The following is an 18,781-nucleotide window of genomic DNA, read 5'->3' on the forward strand; positions in this document are numbered from 1 at the left end:
GGGCTGCGAGCGTGCAGGGACTACCTGATCCAGGTGTCCCTGCGAGACCGATTCCATCTTCCGGTCCGCTCTCCCTCTAGCTCCGCCCCCCGCCCTTTCAATCTACCATAAACAGTGTGTGTTCTCCCGCAGCGCGGGACGCAGCTCGGGGCGAAGACCGGGCAAAGAGCGGGCCGTTTAAGGCCGTTCAAGGACGGCTGAGGACGGCCCTGGCCTTGAACCCCTGCCTTTTCGCCCTTAATCATCATTTAACGTCTAAGGTAGGCGGAACTGTGTCCTGTATTTTCGTTTATCAACATCAGCGGCCGCCCTCCAGCTATTACACTATACTCTATTGACCCTGTGTTACAGATGTCGGCCATGCGCAACAGAACCAGAAGTTGCGCGAAAAAAGCTACGGTGGCAGCACAGGTGACAGGATCTATAGATCTTTTTATTTCCCGTGTACATGAGACTATTGACCAAAGCATTGTTTTACTGGAAAAAAGAGTCTCCATGGATCTTGCAAATGCTAAGCGCTCATCCTTGGGTTCTATGGCTAATGCTAAATCACCCGCTTTGCAGTCTTCGAATAATTGTTCCCTACCCCTAACCATGCCCACTAATAGTGCTCCGACTCTACCAAATACTGTTGATTTATCGGTTGCCCCATCAGACTCAGACCCGTCTTTTGTTGATCTAGAGGTTACACCAGATCTAGAAGCCTGTCAGTCACCTGGCAAGCGGCTCCGAGTCTGAGCGGGTTTAATGATGTGGAAACAGCTCCTGTACCTATAGTTACTCGGGGAAGGGTTACCAATCTCCCAAAGGCTATATCTAAGAGTAAAAACAAAGTAAAAGTAACAGTTAAGAATCATAATCTGATTTCCCCCACTCCACAAATGACATCAGGTATTCCTTGCTGGGTGCAAAACATGGTAACAGATTTAAAACTGGACCTTGAAGCCACAATAGCAGTACAAATCAAGCCTTAATCTCCAAACTGGACAGGCTTACGTCTTTAATACATTCGAAATGGCCACACAAAACGAATGGGCAAGGGCCTGATCAGCCACAAGGGATTATAGAAGCAGCCCCTAAATGTTCATCATGTATCCAGCCCCCTAAAGATGTATTAAACAACGTTCAAGTAACCGTAGCCCCCGGGAACCCAGCTATATCTCATTTGTCGCAAACAGGGAATAATTCTGTTCAATCCACAACTATACCCACTCCGAAGGTGGTGGGTCCTATTTTGACTCACCAACACCCTGTTGTTGGTAATAATACCACCACTATTCAAGTAAAAGATGTTGTAGGGAAATCTAATACCCCTTTAGTACCTCTTCCTACGAACAAACCTGAAGGTTCTAAGCCAAAGCAGGCACGTTTTAGGTCAATTAATCTACCACCAGAGGTTTCCCCTTTTGTGGTTGTGTTGACAGCAGTCCCCCCGTTGAAGGAGGGAGTAAAAGTTACTTTCGTTGAGCTAAGAAATAAATGTGCTCAATGGCTCCACTTACATAAACCTCTACCCAACAATATGAACGGTGAAATTCTTACTGTGCGTAGAGGGGACTGGGTGGGCAGAAGCAAGAAAACAATAGTAGGGGATGTAATTACAGTTAATTTTAGAGATATAGGGGCAGCTAGTTATATATGTAATGCACCCAACAGTGGTCCTGCGACTCAAATTAACCCACTTCCTTTGTCTTATTTTTTACCGATGCCTTCAAGACCAAACCCTCCTTGTTCCACTTTCCAAAGTAATAGAGGATCTGTGTATCCCCCGCAACATGCTACTAAATCCTGGCAGCAACCACCACTACACCCTTCTTCTTTTTTTCCACATTATGTTAATTTCCAGCAGCAGCCATTACATGCTCCATCTTTTCCCCCGCACCATGTTAATCCTCAATGGCAACATCCTCCCCATTTTCCACCACCTCTATTTCAGCCTGCCCATCAGTGGCAGCAACCCTTTCAGCCACTACAACCAGTTAAACCCCAGTGGCAACCAACATGGCAGGACTTGCCCCCTTCCCAAGATCCCTTGTACTCACAACTTGCCCATCCTAACAGGTATGCTGTGTTGGACGAGGTAGATTGACTCAGCTCTACTGAAGCTTTGGATTTAAACATCTCTACTTCCTATTTAGATACGGCGAGTGCTTCTCCAGTTACACCTTTAGCCGCACTGCCCGAACTTCCAATGGTGTCATCGCTAATACCCCTCCCGCGTATAGAAAATAGGGATAGCCTTGATGCATGCACAGCTACTGTTACCCCCAGATTAAGCCCAGATATCATCTCTCGGGAAGATGGTCCTACTCTATTACGAGCAACTCAGCCAGAGTCGTCTGCTGTTGGCGATTCTGGTAAACCAGCAGGACTCTCTCTTGTTTCCTGGAACATTGCTGGCCTTGCCAGCAAACTAGGTACACCCTTCTGGACCAGTTTTTTGGGGGAGGGATTGGACCTAATTTTGTTGCAGGAAACTTGGTGTCTGGACCCCATTAACATCGAAGGGTACGCATCGTACTGTCTTAGAGCCACCAAATCTAGCTCGGGTAGGGCTAAGGGGGGCCTTTTGATGCTTTTATCTACCAAGCTGTGTGATTGTATGGTCAAATACAGCACGACAGTTGGGACCCATAGCCAAGTTGTAAGGGTTGAGTGCAGGAAGAATATTGATTTAGTTGTAGTAAATTTCTACAACAATATCTTTGATGCTACCAGAGGGTATATTCTACCGCCTCTAGAAAGGGAAATTACCAAAGCCCTCGGTATTTCGAAAAGAAAGGCCGAGGTTGTCTGGGCAGGGGATTTTAACCTGCAGCCCTGCCATTTGTCTAACGGGAACATCTGCGGCTTTGGTGCAGCAATGAGTAGTCATTGGGGGGGTTTGGGTGTGAGGGAGGATTCTCCTCACTTCCAACATTGCAGTTATGGTTCCACATTAAACAATATGCTAGTCACACTAGACATGACCCTGTTAAACTGTAACACAAACAACCAGGCAACAATATGCCCCACATTTACAGGCAGAGATGCAGGATCATTTATAGATCATATTCTGTTGTCCAGCAGTGGAGACTTTACTGATCTGTATGTAAATGAAGAAAGTCTCAGCGACCATAACAGCCTTCGTGTTACCCTTCTGGGGCATGGTATCTCGACAGTTTCAGGTGGAAAATGTTCAACTGACTTAGTACCTATTAGACCAAAGGGTCTAAGGATTAAATGGACTGGATTAAATTCTAAGGTTAAGCAGAAGGAGGTTCTTACTAGCTGTAAGAACCAAATTAGTTTCTGTTTGGATGATGGCTGTGACTCAGGCTGCTTACTAGCTCACTTTGTCTCCATGAACAGTGTTATTGATGGTATTTTTACTAAGGCCCCGCCATCCAATGGTGGTCCGAAGCAGGGGTGGTTCGATAAGACCTGTATATTCGCCCTCCGTGATTTAAAGAATGCTTTAGGCACCAAACCACGCGATAAGACGGATATACAATATTTTAGGGCTAGATATAAATTAGCAATTAATACTAGGAAAAGGGTATTACAGACTGAGGCGTGGGATAAGTTGAAGGAAGCAGCCGAGACCAAAAACTGCAAACTGTATTGGGAAACAATTAACAGCCCGTTTCTCAATAAAGAAGATGTTCCAGAATTAACATCTTATGTGGCATGTAGCGATTGGGTCAGTCATTTTTCCAAAATTTTCAATCCAGAAGGGTTATCCCCCGAGTCACTGTCACTTGAGTCTACCCCATGGCTACCCCTCCCGTTGGGAATAACATTAGAAGAAAGCCATGAAGCAATTTCTTTAAGCAAAGGAGGTAAGGCCCCTGGCCCCGATGGGGTCCCGCTGGATTTATACAAAGATGAACCAGCTTTATGGGCTCCCATCCTGGCGAGGATATTTAATTGTGCGGCAGAAACTAATTTCCCGTCTACTTGGGGTCAATCGGTCATTATTCCTTTACATAAGAAAGGCGATAAATCAGAGGCCTCTAACTACCGCCCAATTTCATTATTGGACGCCTCTGTAAAGGTGATGAGTAGGATTTTGCTCAAGAGGCTGGAAGATTGGGCAGCTGATTTTAACATCTTAACTAGAGTCCAATATGGCTTTCGGAAAGGCCTGGGCACATTGGACCAATGTGTAAATCTGGACCTTTTAATTAACAAATATACTGTGGCTAAAAATGGCAACCTCTTTTTATGTTTTGCTGATTTGAGCAGCGCTTTTGATTTGGTTAACCACACCATTCTTTGGGAGGTTTTGCTTGATGCAGGGGCTCCGAGGGAAATAGTTCATTTTTTAGCTAAACTTTACGAAAAACTCTCCTGTAAGGTCCGCTATGGCACCCTTGGCGAATGTACCCCGTTTTTTAAAGTGTCTCGGGGCATACGCCAGGGATGTGTTTTGGCCCCGCTGTTATTTTCCCTTTTTATTAATGACGTCGACCGTTCCTTGGTTGACATCCCAGCAGATGCCCCCCTGATTGGTGGTAAACCTGTTCCGCTGTTACTTTACGCGGACGACGCTGTTCTTCTATCCCGAACACAGATGGGCCTTCAGCGCCTAATCGATAATTTTATGCAGTTTATTCAAGTTAGGCGGCTCCGCGTGAACAAAACCAAGACGTATGTTATGTCATGCGGTCGGGCAGCTAAGCAGGCAAAGCATACCTTTTTTCTGGATAAGGAAAAGTTGACTCCTGTCAAGTCCTTTTGTTATCTAGGAATTACATTCAACAGTAGCGGGTCTTGGACCTCGGAATTTGATTCTATCAGACTAAAAATGCTGCGGTCTACTAGCAGTACTTTTCGTTTTGCCTCTAAACTTGGCTCACGAAGCATTTTAGACATGATGAACATATACAATGTTTGTTGCGTCTCCTCTGCACTGTATGGGGCAGGTGTATGGGGCCATAGTGAGGGTATATCCCTGCAGAAGGAGGAAAATAAGTTTTTAAGGAGGTTGTTATGTGTTCCCCCTTCTGCCTCCATTCAGCTGATCCATGAAGAAGTTGGGATCGAGTTCATTTCTGACTTAGCAGCAGTCCGACAACAAAATAAGAGAGGTCTAAACTGGTCAAGCTCACGGCTGCCAGAGACGTGGAGCAAAAAAGATAAGCAAAATGTTTGATGATCACAGTCACTCTAGTTGAGTGGGATCACAGTCACTCTATTTGAGTAGGAAAGCCCTCACACACCGACCTAGTCAGTGTCATGCTTCATCATCGGGCCCCACCGAAGAGACCGAGTGTCTCTTCGGTGTGCTGCGACGCCAGAAAGACTGCGGAGCTGGTTGTGTGGGGAGAAAGTGTTGTGAAGGTTCTCAAATTAAAAGTGACTAATAGGGTATCAAAAAAACTTTAATAAGTGATCCCTAAGACACGAGTAAGTGGTAATATGTGTCTGAATTTAAAAGCCAAGGTTATTAGGATCTAATTTAAATTCAGCTAAATACCACAAATTAGTTAAAATCAGTCAACATGTTTCTGCCTTTGTGGTATGTATTCACCATGGCATTCTTCAGGACTATAACCCCGGCGGTATGGACACTCTAATAGTCCACCCTAACCTGGGGACGTGAAAGTGAAAAGGAAAGGTGAAAAAAGTGCTTAAAAAATGGGAGAGCAATTTGCTCAATCCAAAAAACCCCAAAGTTCGGGGTGTATCAGCACCTGTAAGGAAAGATAAACAGACAAACATATAGAGACATACATACAATTAGTATATGCCAGCGTAGACTTATCGTAGTGCTCCTAAGATGGTGGCAAACCTGTGTGTGCACACAATAGAAACTAATTTTAGCACCATCCAAGTAGCCCTTAGGGGATGATTATATTGGCTAAGAGGTGAAGTGCTAGAGGTGGTTTAAAAACTACTATTGTAGTGAAAGGGATAAAACGCGGTGTGAATTCTCCATGAGAAGGGATCAATATGACCAAATGGTCGGTGACCCCCACAAGATGGTAAAAGATGGAGAACATCTCACTTTAAAATAGGGCGCTACTTGCACCATGGGTCTCGGGAGGGGGGTTGGAGCGCGATTGGCACATCCTAAGAGAAAAAGTACAGAGTCGAAATGTCAGCATAACCCATACAGCACACAGGCACTTAGCTTTGTTAGTTGTGGTGATCGTTCCGCTGTAGATGTAAACTCACGCCCTCAGCGCTCGCAGCCCGCTTGCAAACCTACTGCAACCCTCTAGACCGGACCCCGACGATGGAGAGCGGGGCCGGTGAATGGGTATAAGAGCGCTTTGTTTACGCGCTCGATTCCGGGTTTGGGCGTGCCTCGCTGCTCTCGCGATGGGCGTGTCTTTGCGAGAGTGAGGCTTGAAGCGCACACGCCCCTTGGACGGAAGGCGTGTTACTGGTCGAATCGAGGCTTGGAGCAGGGAGCCTATCCTTGCGCAGGCCTAGGGGGGTGTGTGAGCATGCTCAAAGTTGACATGGCAACCAGGGAAGCCATGTCTTTTGGAGCAGGGAGCGTGGGATTCGACAGTTTCGAATAGCAAGTGTTTAGTTGATAGTCAGTAACTTTAGAATTCATTGGATTTATTAAACCAATGCATTTACCAAAAAATTGGTGGGGGACACTGTGGGAGCACATAATTGGCTAAGAAAGAGAGAGAGTTATGGTTTTAAGCACTGGAATTGAACTGTGGACTTAGATACAAAAGCACTCAGATTTTGAATGAACTATTTAAAAAGTTTCTGAGCAGATCAGTTTTGTGTAAAATTGGACAGCCAGGTGGAGCAGCAGTCCGGCCACTTTTATTGTGGCGTTCTATTTGGGCTAAGCCAGAGACTCGATTTACTCAGGATATTATTCTTGATTGTATAGGCTTGGACCACTCTTCACGCATACAGTGGTTGAGATACATCCACCGTTGGTATCTCCTTCTTTTTAATATTGATGTGTTCCGTGAGCCTGAAGAAGTTGTTTCTATCTCAAAAAAAAGAAATTAAGACAACGTTTCTAAACTTCCGAAAGGCAGAGCGTGATAAAATTTCTGGCAATCTTATTACCGTGAAATTTTATAAAGATTTAAATTTAACTTCGGGGTTCCAATCCTATCTTGTGTATGTGACCCGTCCCTCTCATCAGTATGTTTTAACACGTGTCAGATTGGGTATTGTTCACCATCTGGTTGCATTTCCAAACACAAGAACCAGTTCAGATATACCCTGTCCGTGTGACAGTATTTCTCGGCAGAGTAGTTGCCACTTTTTACTTTTCTGTAAATTTTTTCATTTTCTCAGGTTAAAATACCTTAAGCCAATTTTTATCAAATATAATATCCGTACTACAGAAACAGCACTGATACTTTTATCCTCATTAGAGAATGAGGAGATCTGCTTTTTTCTGGCTACTTTTCTTCTGAAGTGTACAGCTGCCAGGAAAAGTATTGTACCATAATATTTTTATACTTACCTGTCTGTACCTATGTTATACAGCTGCCAGGCATTGTATTATGCTGCTATTACTGTTTACATTCCTGTCTGTATATATACCAATTTCTGTAATTAAGGTATTATTTTTATTTGTTGATGTCCACAGTATATTATGATAATTCAAAAAAAATTTATGTACAGCTGCCAGGAAAGGCCCATCGAGTAATCCCTACCGATCTCCTGTCTGTTCATTTATGAATGTCCTGCATTTTATAATAGTACGTTGACCCAAAATGGCAAGATTACTTATTAATTGTTGCACTCCAGCCTTTTTGCACATCGTCTTACCATCTTTTTTTTTATAAGTGTTCATATGGTGATTTTAAACATTTTAACTATGTATCTTATGCTTGTATGATTTGTATGTACAAATCGAATAAAAGCTTTTGAATTGAATTGAATTGAGTCAGATTAATCAATGGGATATCTAATCAGGGTTCCCAAATGTCGCGATTAACATAATCTAACATCACAACCTGTTTGGCATTCTGTGAATGAGTGAATTATATTCTGCGGCCAAATTCGTGTGGCTACACATAACATCCAACCGCTATCAGGAATAACAGCGTGGAAATCTTTAAATAGAAAACAACAAGCTTGCAGTACACTTTGTTTAATAATAGCGTAAAATTAGAGTCTCAAGAAGGCTCCATAGGCAAAGATTGAATCATACAAATGGAACACAGGGAGGTCTCTGTCTAAATTCACAGGAGGAACGTCAATGTATGTCCTCATGGGCGAACGCGGTGAGCGGTTATCTTCACGCCGCATATCTATACATAGACAACCAATGGGACAACTCAATTAAAGTAAGATCTACAAGTATCAATACAAGAATCGAACTAGTAGTAACACGCTAGATCCTCGACTCTTGCATGGATATCAGCACTTACATTTTTGCAGGCGACTCCCCGCTGAATACCTATTCTGGCACCACCGCGGCCCGGTGTTAACGCCGAGTGAACCGCGCTGCTTGTTTTCGTACTTCCTGGAATTAGCACGTGACCGCATCATGTGATCGCTTGGATCGTAGTATCGTCCCGAGATGTTAAAGGGGCCGTACTGATATTGATCCGACTCAGTGTGTTAAAAAGTCGGAAGGTGGGTAATTAGGCGAGTCTTACAAGTATTCATAGAGTATTTGTAATCATTCCGTTATTCGTTTGTAAATGCCATAATACTATGAAAAAAGGATGGGGGCAAAATTACACGAGCACTAGTCCATGCCACTTCGAATGCAAGTTAGATTTGTTTCTTTTGTGACAGGGAGATTTGCATCCATTTCATATGAAAATGGCAAAACGCGCTGCAATAAAAAGGGACCCACCTTGAAAAAACACATTGCCGGCAAAGACCACGTCTATGTAAGTTTCATCCAAAATCATCCAGCAGGATAAATTAGATGACAGCCTCATTATTAATGGGATTATTTATACGACGCAACTCATTTATAAAGTGGATGTTGTTTCCCACTAGAGAAAGGCCCCCTCCCGAGCAAATGAAATTTAAAAAATTACCCAAGGGAACAGATTCCTACCAAGGGAGGTTTTTTGGAAAATATCTGTATGTTGGTTTAAAACCCCTGTAGGAACGTTTATGTATCATAATGGAGGGGCTATCATGGAGGTCCTACGATTCACTTAAAGGTAATGTGGTCCTAACCAATGTGAGAACATACCCAATGGAAGGCCCAAAATGTTTCAATGAGTAGTAATTGAAGCTGTTATTAATGTCGTAGTACCGATCCCCAGGCAATATCATCGTTAAGGCCTGTACAATGAATCCATCTCTGCTCCTTCTCAAAAAGAGTCTTCTCATCACCGGATATTTGTTCCACGATGGTCCAACGCATGTCGTTTGGCGTATGATTGTTTTGAATGAAATGATTTGTCAGCTTAGTAGCATTCCTTTTACATCAAATGCTACTTCGATGTTCACAAATCCTGAGCTTGACACGTCTTGTGGTCATACCAACGTAATTCAGACCGCAGGTACAGGTGATCAAGTACACTACGTTGCTGATATTACAGTTGGTATGACTCCGTTGTTCCCATGGTTTTCCAGGTTCCAAGCTCAGGAATTTGGTATGGGTTGTTAAATGGCAAATGCTGCAATCTCCACATGGAAAGTGTCCCGTCACCTGTGGCAGTCCCCAAGTGGATAATACTGTGGGATCCTTACTTTTCTGCTTCTTTACTGGGCGGGTATGGACTAGAGAGTCTTTTAAACTGGTCCCTCTCTTGTAGGAAAAAAGTGGCTTCTCCCAGCTCAGTTAGTTGCTCATCACAATCTTCCAATTCTTTTGGATGCTACGACTCACCACGTTAGACAAACTGTTATAGGTGGTCACACAGGTCAAAGGAACCTCCTCTTGGGTGTTTTTAGGGTATGTCTCCAGGAGGGCATCTCTGTTCTGATTGTGTGCCCTCTTCCGGCTTTTTTGGAGTATTCTCTTCGGGTAGCCGCGCTCCTTCTCCGTCAGGTCATCTGCTTGTTTTTTAAAATTATTGAGCTCGCTGCAGTTGCGCCTTATGCAGAGATATTGTCCATAGAGGAGATTCTCCCTTAACGGACGGGGATGAAAGCTGCTGAACAACAACAGATTGTTTTTTGAGGATGGTTTATAGTACGTTTGAGTATGAAAAAGATGTTCCTTTTTGTTAATAGTGATATCCAGGAAGGTGATACTTTCTCTGGCATATTCATGTGTGAACCTCAAATGAGGATCACAAGTATTCAACCAATTGAAGAAAGGAAGTAGGGACGCTTCATCTCCTTTCCATAGTAACAAAATATCGCCAATGTAGCGTTGCCACAGGACGATATTGGTAGAAAAACTGTTGGTAGGGGACAGAATGTGTTTTCTTTCGAAGCTGTAGACGTACAATCCCGCTACCGAAGGGGCAAAAGTGCTGCCCATGGAAGTCCCTGTTGTTTGAAGGAATATTTAGTTCTCATACTCAAAATAATTCCTTTTAAGGGCTAGCGCTGCACAATCTACCACGAAACCTCTCGGTACTATAAAATCCCAGGGAGCCTGGTCGAGAGCATCAGCCACTACCTTGATGGTGTCATCCTGCGGTATGCAGGTATAAAGGCTCTCGATGTCCAGGGTGACCAGGAGTATGGGTTACTCTGGTATCCCAATGGTTTTAAGCATAGCTAAGAAGCTTTTGGTATCCTTAATGTAAGTCTCAGTCGATTGTATCAGTGGTTTCAGAAAGAAATCGCAATATTGGGAAAGGGGTTCCAATAGTGAACCGATCCCGGAGACAATAGGGCGCCCTGGTGGAGGTAAGATGTTCTTGTGGGTTTTCGGCAAAGTATAGAAATATGGTACTCTGCCAGCTGACGAGGTCAGGAAATCAGCTTCTCGTTTTGATAGCCACCCATCTGATTCTGCTGCGGAAACCAGTTCTAGAATCTCATTGCGGAGACTTTCGGTGGGATTCACTCTCAGAATAGTGTAGTTGGTAGTATTATTCAATAACCGTCTACATTCAGTATCATAAGTAGGCCCAGGCGTAGTGGGCATAGTGGGGCTCCGCGGAGCTACGCGGATTGGGCGAGAAGCTACGCCCACTCCTGCACTCCGCGTAGCCCCACTACGCACCTCCCTCCTGCTCTCCTCTACATACATTATTTAAGCAAAATACCCTTAATAAAGCAAGTTTAAAGCACTTACCGTGTCCGGGGCTCGTCCGGGGCTCCCTCTAAGAATCGCGTTGTCATGGATACCAATGCGCATGCGTGGGCGGCCGCGCATGCGCATTGGTATCTATGAAGGGAGGCTATTCCAAGAGGGATCCCCGGGCGAGCCCCGGACACGGTAACTGCTTTAAACTTGTTTCATTAATGGTATTTTGCTAAAATAATGCATGTAGGGGAGGGCGGGAGGGAGGCGGGTGGCGGCCGACTTGGCTACGCTCCCGGAGTGGGCGTAGTGTTGCCGGCTACGCTGTCTACGCAAAATGCGTAGGAGGCAACACTACGCCTACTCCGTGGGCGTAGCCGATTCGGACGCCCAGGCCTAATCATAAGCTTGTTTATCCTGCACCACTATGCCTCCGCCCTTGTCGGCACTTTTAATCACAATAGTGTTGTTTTTCTTCAGTGATTGTATTGCCTGATATTCCACTGCTCTCAAATTTTTGAAGACAGGTGGGCAGGATAGAGATTCAACCTCATGTAAAACAGCCTGTTCAAAAGCTAGAACTTCTGGTGGTACATTTCAGCAGTATGAAAGTCCTAAACACTTCTAATTTTTTAGGAACTTTAATATCCAGATTTCCTTATAATATGCTAAATTATATTGTTTTAATTGATGTAGTCTGATAACCTGTTGCACTCAGGATTTCCATTTTGAAAACTAGACATGTATTAATGAAAATATGCTACAAATAATACATTAAGTCCAATACAGAAACAGAAACTGTGTTCTGCCAAACAGAATCTATTTACAATATCCCTGTAGGCTCCCAGCCAAACCAGAGAACTGTTTAAGATTTTCAAATCATGAAAACATCAATTTGACCTATTCACAGACACATTTTTAAGCATTTGAAGTACTACTTATGTGGTACTATTTTATATCCTCGCAAAGTTAATAAATAATCTATAGCTGGAGATGTCCGTCTATGTCTGTCACATCTTTTATGTGCAGAGTTGTCTGCCATGAGTGCAGAGAAATCTGCATGAAGAGGTCTGTGTTTTCGTAGTAACTGTTGACAGGACAAGGCAACGTGGTAGGAAAATGGAGACCACCCTCTACAAATTGTGTGCAGTTAAGTAAAAAAGCAAGGTAGGGGTTTAGATAGAGATGTGTGAACACTAAAACACACCCAGAACAGTTAGGCAATTGCTATCTATCAAAGTTACACTTGCATCTACTCAAGCAAATTTACTTTAGCCAAGCCTCAGAGTAAATCAGAGAGCACACACAGCCAATTACTAGTTCAACAAGACATCTCATAGAAATCGAAAACACAAAAACTTTAACAACGCATAGGAAAATATATTAAATCAAAATTAATTTATTTGTAATAATTTTATTTAAAAGGCAGAGTTATGTATATTATGTTGGCACAAAGGGTATGTTTTATATATAGTCTGGTCTAGGAGTGCATTGTTGGTGTGCTGGAGTGTCCCTTTCTGAAGACGATTCCCCTCACCCACCTGTGGGTGGCATGCTTCATCATCGGGGATCTCCTCGCACTGTGAACCTGGTCGCAGTGCGGATTAACACCCCCTCTCTGAGAGGGAGGAGCTCAGGGATGTTTGGAGATGCTGAGGTATACTAAACCTATTGATGAGCTGGGTGTGGTGAGGAGAAAGTGAAATTTAGATGTGGGTGGTAAAATTGTCTCAATGGTATGCTAAACAACTTTAATCTGGCATCCACAGGTCAGGATTAAAACGTGGAGCTGAGACAGAGAGAGATTCGATCTGACAAAGCGATGAAGAGGTCGACATGTTTCAGCCTAATACTCATTTAGGGGATGTAGCAGATTTCATCAGGACCGAGGTGAATGAAAAGAAAAATAAAGTGCATTGTCCACTAGATCTAATTTAGTACAGTGGAAAAAGTGTAAATTGATACTTTTTATATACAACCAGTAGTTGGAGTGAAATTTCACTCAACCGTAGAATATACTGGTCAGGAAGATCCTGAGAAAGAGAAACAAAATTGTGCATTGTATCAAAACTTAAGCACAACACCCTGTTTACATGGCTCTAAAAAGAGTACATCGTTTAACAAAAAATCACATACTAATGCAAAGAGTCGCCTACCTGAATCATTGGGCAAGGGAACAGACACCTAGAACCTTGGCATTCCAAACTCAAGGGGGTATCCATTTCTTGCTCTAAATAGTATAAAGGTGGTGAATAAATATATATGACCGTTAGATATGGTCATAAACACACAGAGTATACAGTTGACGGTGCCAAACTCAAATTACAATTGATATTCAATTTAGAAAGGAGGAACAAACATTATGTTTATTACAAAAAGTGTACATTCTCAAGTGTAAATCTGTACACAGAAATGTTCCTCCAAGTCAGAATATCATAGCAGAAAAACAGTCCTTAGACCATATAACGCTCCCTCCAACACCACACACATGTAACAGCATGCATAAGTGCGGGCATTAGGTTAATAAGATCTCTCACTGCTTATGACAACCGCCTGGAAGAGAGGGTCTCTAAATTTATGAAAAAATTATAATAATGACTCTCAAAGGAGCCTGACTGTATCAATTATCGGGCAGCTGAGTGCAGCCAGGAGTATCAGAAGATAACCAGAATGCTGCAGCTTTGGACCGGGACACTCGCTCGTAAAAATGCCTGAGTTTCGATTTGTTCAAACTAACTGCATGTACCTTATAAACAAGAAAGCAGTGGCTCAATAGTACCCCAGAGTGAGTCAGTACTAGAGATGAACTCGCTAATAAAATCTCTCGCAGGGACGATGGGTCTGTCCTGCAGTCACTGACGTTGCTCAATTTGCATACCAAGTCATGGCGGAACAGTCCCCATTCACTGCGTGAAGTATTGCTGGGAAATGTAGTGATAGAACATCCTTTGAGTAAACTCAGTGATCTAAATGGGAAAATACGTCAGCTTACTGTGTATGTGTCAGTGAACACGTGTAGCGTACAATCAGCAGTCATGATGTGCAGATGTGCATATGCAAACTTCAGCATACAAGATGCGCACATGCAAACATCTATGTTCACTGCATAAATGTAATTATTCTCTAAAAGATGAAGTGCCAGAAAGATGTCTACAGGTAAAGTGGATGACCAACATGATAAAAAAGAGCCAACTTCTCAAGTGTGTAGGTTAAACCACTCGTACAGTGTCATCAAAATAGGTATAACTGGAAAACACTCATGAACAATGTAGTGATATATTTTAGAAGCTTGACTGGCAGATGTATTACATGTGTCTCGAAACTAGATAAAGAAGCCAGAAATGCTCAGAGGTGCTAGTCTTAGAGCGCTTGCAGTTGTATACGGGCAGGAGAGAGAGAACCAAGGGAAATCATCATTAAGGGCCTGATGTAGGTAGCCAAATACCGGTCGGTAACCACCGAAATTCGGTAATTTCGTCCCTTAACGACCGGTATTTGAAAAATGAGATGTAGGTGGGCATTTTACTGATTCAGTAATTTACCGAATCGGTATTTTAAGGAATCAGTAAATTACTGATTCCTTAAAATACTAAATCGGTAAATTACCGATTTTGCTATGTAGGGAGCACTCAAATGAGTGCCTTTCCCCTTTTAGGATTTATTATTTACCACCAACTACAAGTTGGTGGTAAATAATGAAAAACTTGGAAAAAACATTTTATTTGCTTTTCCAACAGTGCCATGTTGCAGACATACATGCCCTTAGGGCATGTATGTCTGCAACATGTGCACCCATACACAATTGAGGGGTGCAACAGGGTGTCAAAGTGACAATCTGCCACCCTTCAATGTTTCCCCCTGTTACCGAATCGGTAAATACCGATTCGATAATTGGCATTCATTCCTATGGGCCTCCAGGTCCATAGGAATGAATGGCAATTACCAAATTGGTATTTACCGATTTGGTAATTACCGAAACTTATCGATTCGGTAATTTTTTTCGGTAAAATTACCTACATCCCATTTGCCTGTTCTTAAATACCGAATCGGTATGATTCGGTATTTAAGAATGGATAATCTGCGGGGAGGAGCTTCGCGCACAACCAAGATGGCTGCGTGAGCACAGGCCTCCCGAGACCCTCGCTACCTCCCACATCTATCCTGTGATATATCCTGTTCTTCATTGACGACTTCGTATAGACGAACCACGGGTGAGGCGAAACCTGTAATCGGATTTTGAATCGGACATCGGGAACCGAAGTTATGGCCCTCCGAAGATCGTGGCCTGTACTGGAGTGATGCCCGGGGCTCGAGTTGGCATGATGCCGTTGCTGTAATTGTTTAACAACAAGGGGTGGTGATGGACAGAGTTTCTGAATTAAGCAGAATACTCTCACCCAGTCAAGAGATCAGGGCTAGATCCAACACCGTTTTTTAGCTCACTGCACCATCCCAGCTCAGAACCTGGCTATATGCAAATTAGTCTGTTCCTGTTCAGTGCATGATGGGAACAGGGCAAACCAAACTACCAAGCCAATTCTTACACTGGGAAGGAAACAAGCTTCCGGGGACCGGTTTCTGGCATTTCAGCCGTCGTCGGCCCGGCTTGCTTGAATCCTGATGGTGCAATGAGCAAGGGACTCACATCTGAGTATACCCTTCCACGCTTAGGGTGGACAAAATATTTAACAACAAGGGGTGGTGATGGACAGAGTTTCTGAATTAAGCACAATACTCTCACCCAGTCAAGAGATCAGGGCTAGATCCAACACCGTTTTTTAGCTCACTGCACCATCCCAGCTCAGAACCTGGCTATATGCAAATGGGCAAACCAAACTACCAAGCCAATTCTTACACTGGGAAGGAAACACGCCCCGGAAGCTTGTCTCCTTTCTGGTGAAGAATTGGCTTGGTAGTTTAGTCTGCCCTGTTCCCATGATGCACTGGGCCAGGGACAGACTGATTTGCATATAGCCAGGTTCTGAGCTGGGATGGTGCAGTGAGATAAATAACGGTGATGGATCAAGCCCTGGTCTTTGGACTGGGTAAGAGTGGTCTGCTTAATTCAGACACTCTGTTCATCACCACCCCCTTTTCTGAATCGTTTTTTGCCACTATAGGTGTGGCAGGGTATACTCAGACATGAGTCCCTTTCTCACTGCACCATCAGGATTCAAGCAAGCCGGGCGGAAGACGGCTGAAATGCCAGAAACCGGTCCCCGGTAGCTTGTCTCCTTTCTGGTGAAGAATTGGCTTGGTAGTTTAGTCTGCCCTGTTCCCATGATGCACTGGGCCAGGGACAGACTGATTTGCATATAGCCAGGTTTTGAGCTGGGATGGTGCAGTGAGATAAATAACGGTGATGGATTAAGCCCTGATCTTTGGACTGGGTAAGAGTGGTCTGCCTAATTCAGACACTCTGTTCATCACCACCCCCTTTTCTGAATCGTTTTTGGCCACTATAGGTGTGGCAGGGTATACTCAGACATGAGTCCCTTTCTCACTGCACCATCAGGATTCAAGCCGGGCCAAAGACGGCTGAAATGCCAGAAACCGGTCCCCGGTAGCTTGTCTCCTTTCTGGTGAAGAATTGGCTTGGTAGTTTAGTCTGCCCTGTTCCCATGATGCACTGGGCCAGGGACAGACTGATTTGCATATAGCCAGGTTCTGAGCTGGGATGGTGCAGTGAGATAAATAACGGTGATGGATCAAGCCCTGATCTTTGGACTGGGTAAGAGTGGTCTGCTTAATTCAGACACTCTGTTCATCACCACCCCCTTTTCTGAATCGTTGCTGTAATTGATCAACATCGGCCTGAGGGGAGACGGACTGGCAGTCCGATTGACTTTCACTTTCAATTTTGGTGATCTCATCAGATGACTGTCCCCCTTGGCTGGAGGCTACTGCTAAACGTGGCATGTTAGATCGCCTATCTGATTGCAGTATCGGACAGAGGCCTGGCCTGTCTCCTCTGGCTGCCACTGCTCCTTTGTCTTAAGGACCTGGTGCCGCCATATTCCACCACGGCGCACCGGCCTCGAGTATCTAGTCATTTGCAATGGCCAGCAAAACTGACGGAGACAAGACGAAATCTAAGACTACTTGGAGAAGTGGTTATACCCAGTCCAACAATATGGATCGATATGCCCAAACTAAGGGATACCCCAGGGGACAGGGCAAATCGATGGAAGACACAAGGGGCACTCCCCCCTCGTCAACGGAATTAACTTTGCAAGATGGTATGGCCTCCATTGAGGGGAGTTAAGCCTCCCTCGGACAACAAATGGAGACCCTCGCTCTCAAGTTGGACACAGTGGCTATAGAAGTTAATCTGATTTGAACCGATCTGTCCAAAACAAACGAGAAAGTTAAATCTTTGGACATCAAGACTACGAGCTTGACGGGGGATGTCACCGACTTGCAGACCGAGGTCCGCAACTTGAGAACCTCCAACAATCTCTTTGCTCGTCGTCTGGAGGAATTTGAGGGAAGAGCTAGGCGTAATAACGTCTGCGTTATTGGGGTCCCGGAAAAAGCGGAGGATCCTGCAGCTGATCTCTTTGTGGAAAATCTCATAGTCTCCCACCTCGCACCTAAAGGACTGAGTAAGTTTTTCACAGTCGAGCGTAAATCAAAGCCTGGGGCCCCACCGCGGCCTATTATCGCCAGGATCTTTAACTTCAGAGATCGAGATGCAATTCTGCAGGCCTCGGGGGTGGGTGGGCCCACGAAGTTTGAAAATACTACTATGAGCTTTACCCAGACTTCACGCAAGTGGTCCAGAAACAGCGACTAAGTTTCATGGGTGTTAAAAGGAGACTGAGAGAAATGGGCCTAAAGTACGCAATGCTCTTCCCGGCCAAACTGAGAATCGAATTTGAGGAGCGGACATAGTTTTTTGATCGTCCTGAGGTGGTGGCGGACTGGCTGGACAATCTACCCAATCAGAGTGGCCAGGATGGACAGTCTAGAGGAGCGGAGGGCAGGTCGGAGGAGTGGGAGTAGGCGCTCAGCCTTCGATTCTGGAGCATGTTTGCCTCGGACAGTGGTTTGCTACACTAGCTGAGTGAACCTAAGTGACAATGTGACTATTTGGGGGGTGGCGGGGTTATTGGTGGGTCCTCTGTTTTACTTTTTGTAGTTTAGTTTGATGCTAGGGCGACAGGCACACTGCAAGTTGGGGTGGCTTTTTAGGCTTATGCAGGGGTGCAGGGTGGGGTGGTTTGTAACGGCTCAAGGTTGGGGGGTTCTGGTTTTGGTGTTTCGGGTTTTTGCAAGGCAACATACTGTTTTATCGTCTGATTGAAATGCCGAGTTCTGGAGAGGGATGGATCTGTCTACATTTTCGGAATGGGGGTAGGGGATTGAAACTAATAAGTTGGAATGTGAATGGGTTGGGGGATAGGATAAAACGTGGGGTTGTGCTGCAATTGTTGAAACTTCTCTCCCCTGATGTGATACTCCTCCAAGAAACACACTTGATAGGCAACACTTGTCATGCTATGAATAGGAGAGGTTATCGTCTAGTCGCCCATGCCGGGTTTACCTCTGGGTCTAGGGGGGTGGGTATCTTAATGAAGAATTCCCTCCCGTTAGAGATTGATGCAACGGTCCTAGACGATAGAGGGCGCTATGTCGCTATCACTGGTAGGTGGGAAGGTTGTACCCTCTCCTTGGTGTCTGTGTATG

Source organism: Lissotriton vulgaris, chromosome 4_1 (genome assembly GCF_964263255.1).
Source record: "Lissotriton vulgaris chromosome 4_1, aLisVul1.2, whole genome shotgun sequence".
NCBI classification, from domain to species: Eukaryota; Metazoa; Chordata; class Amphibia; order Caudata; family Salamandridae; genus Lissotriton; species Lissotriton vulgaris.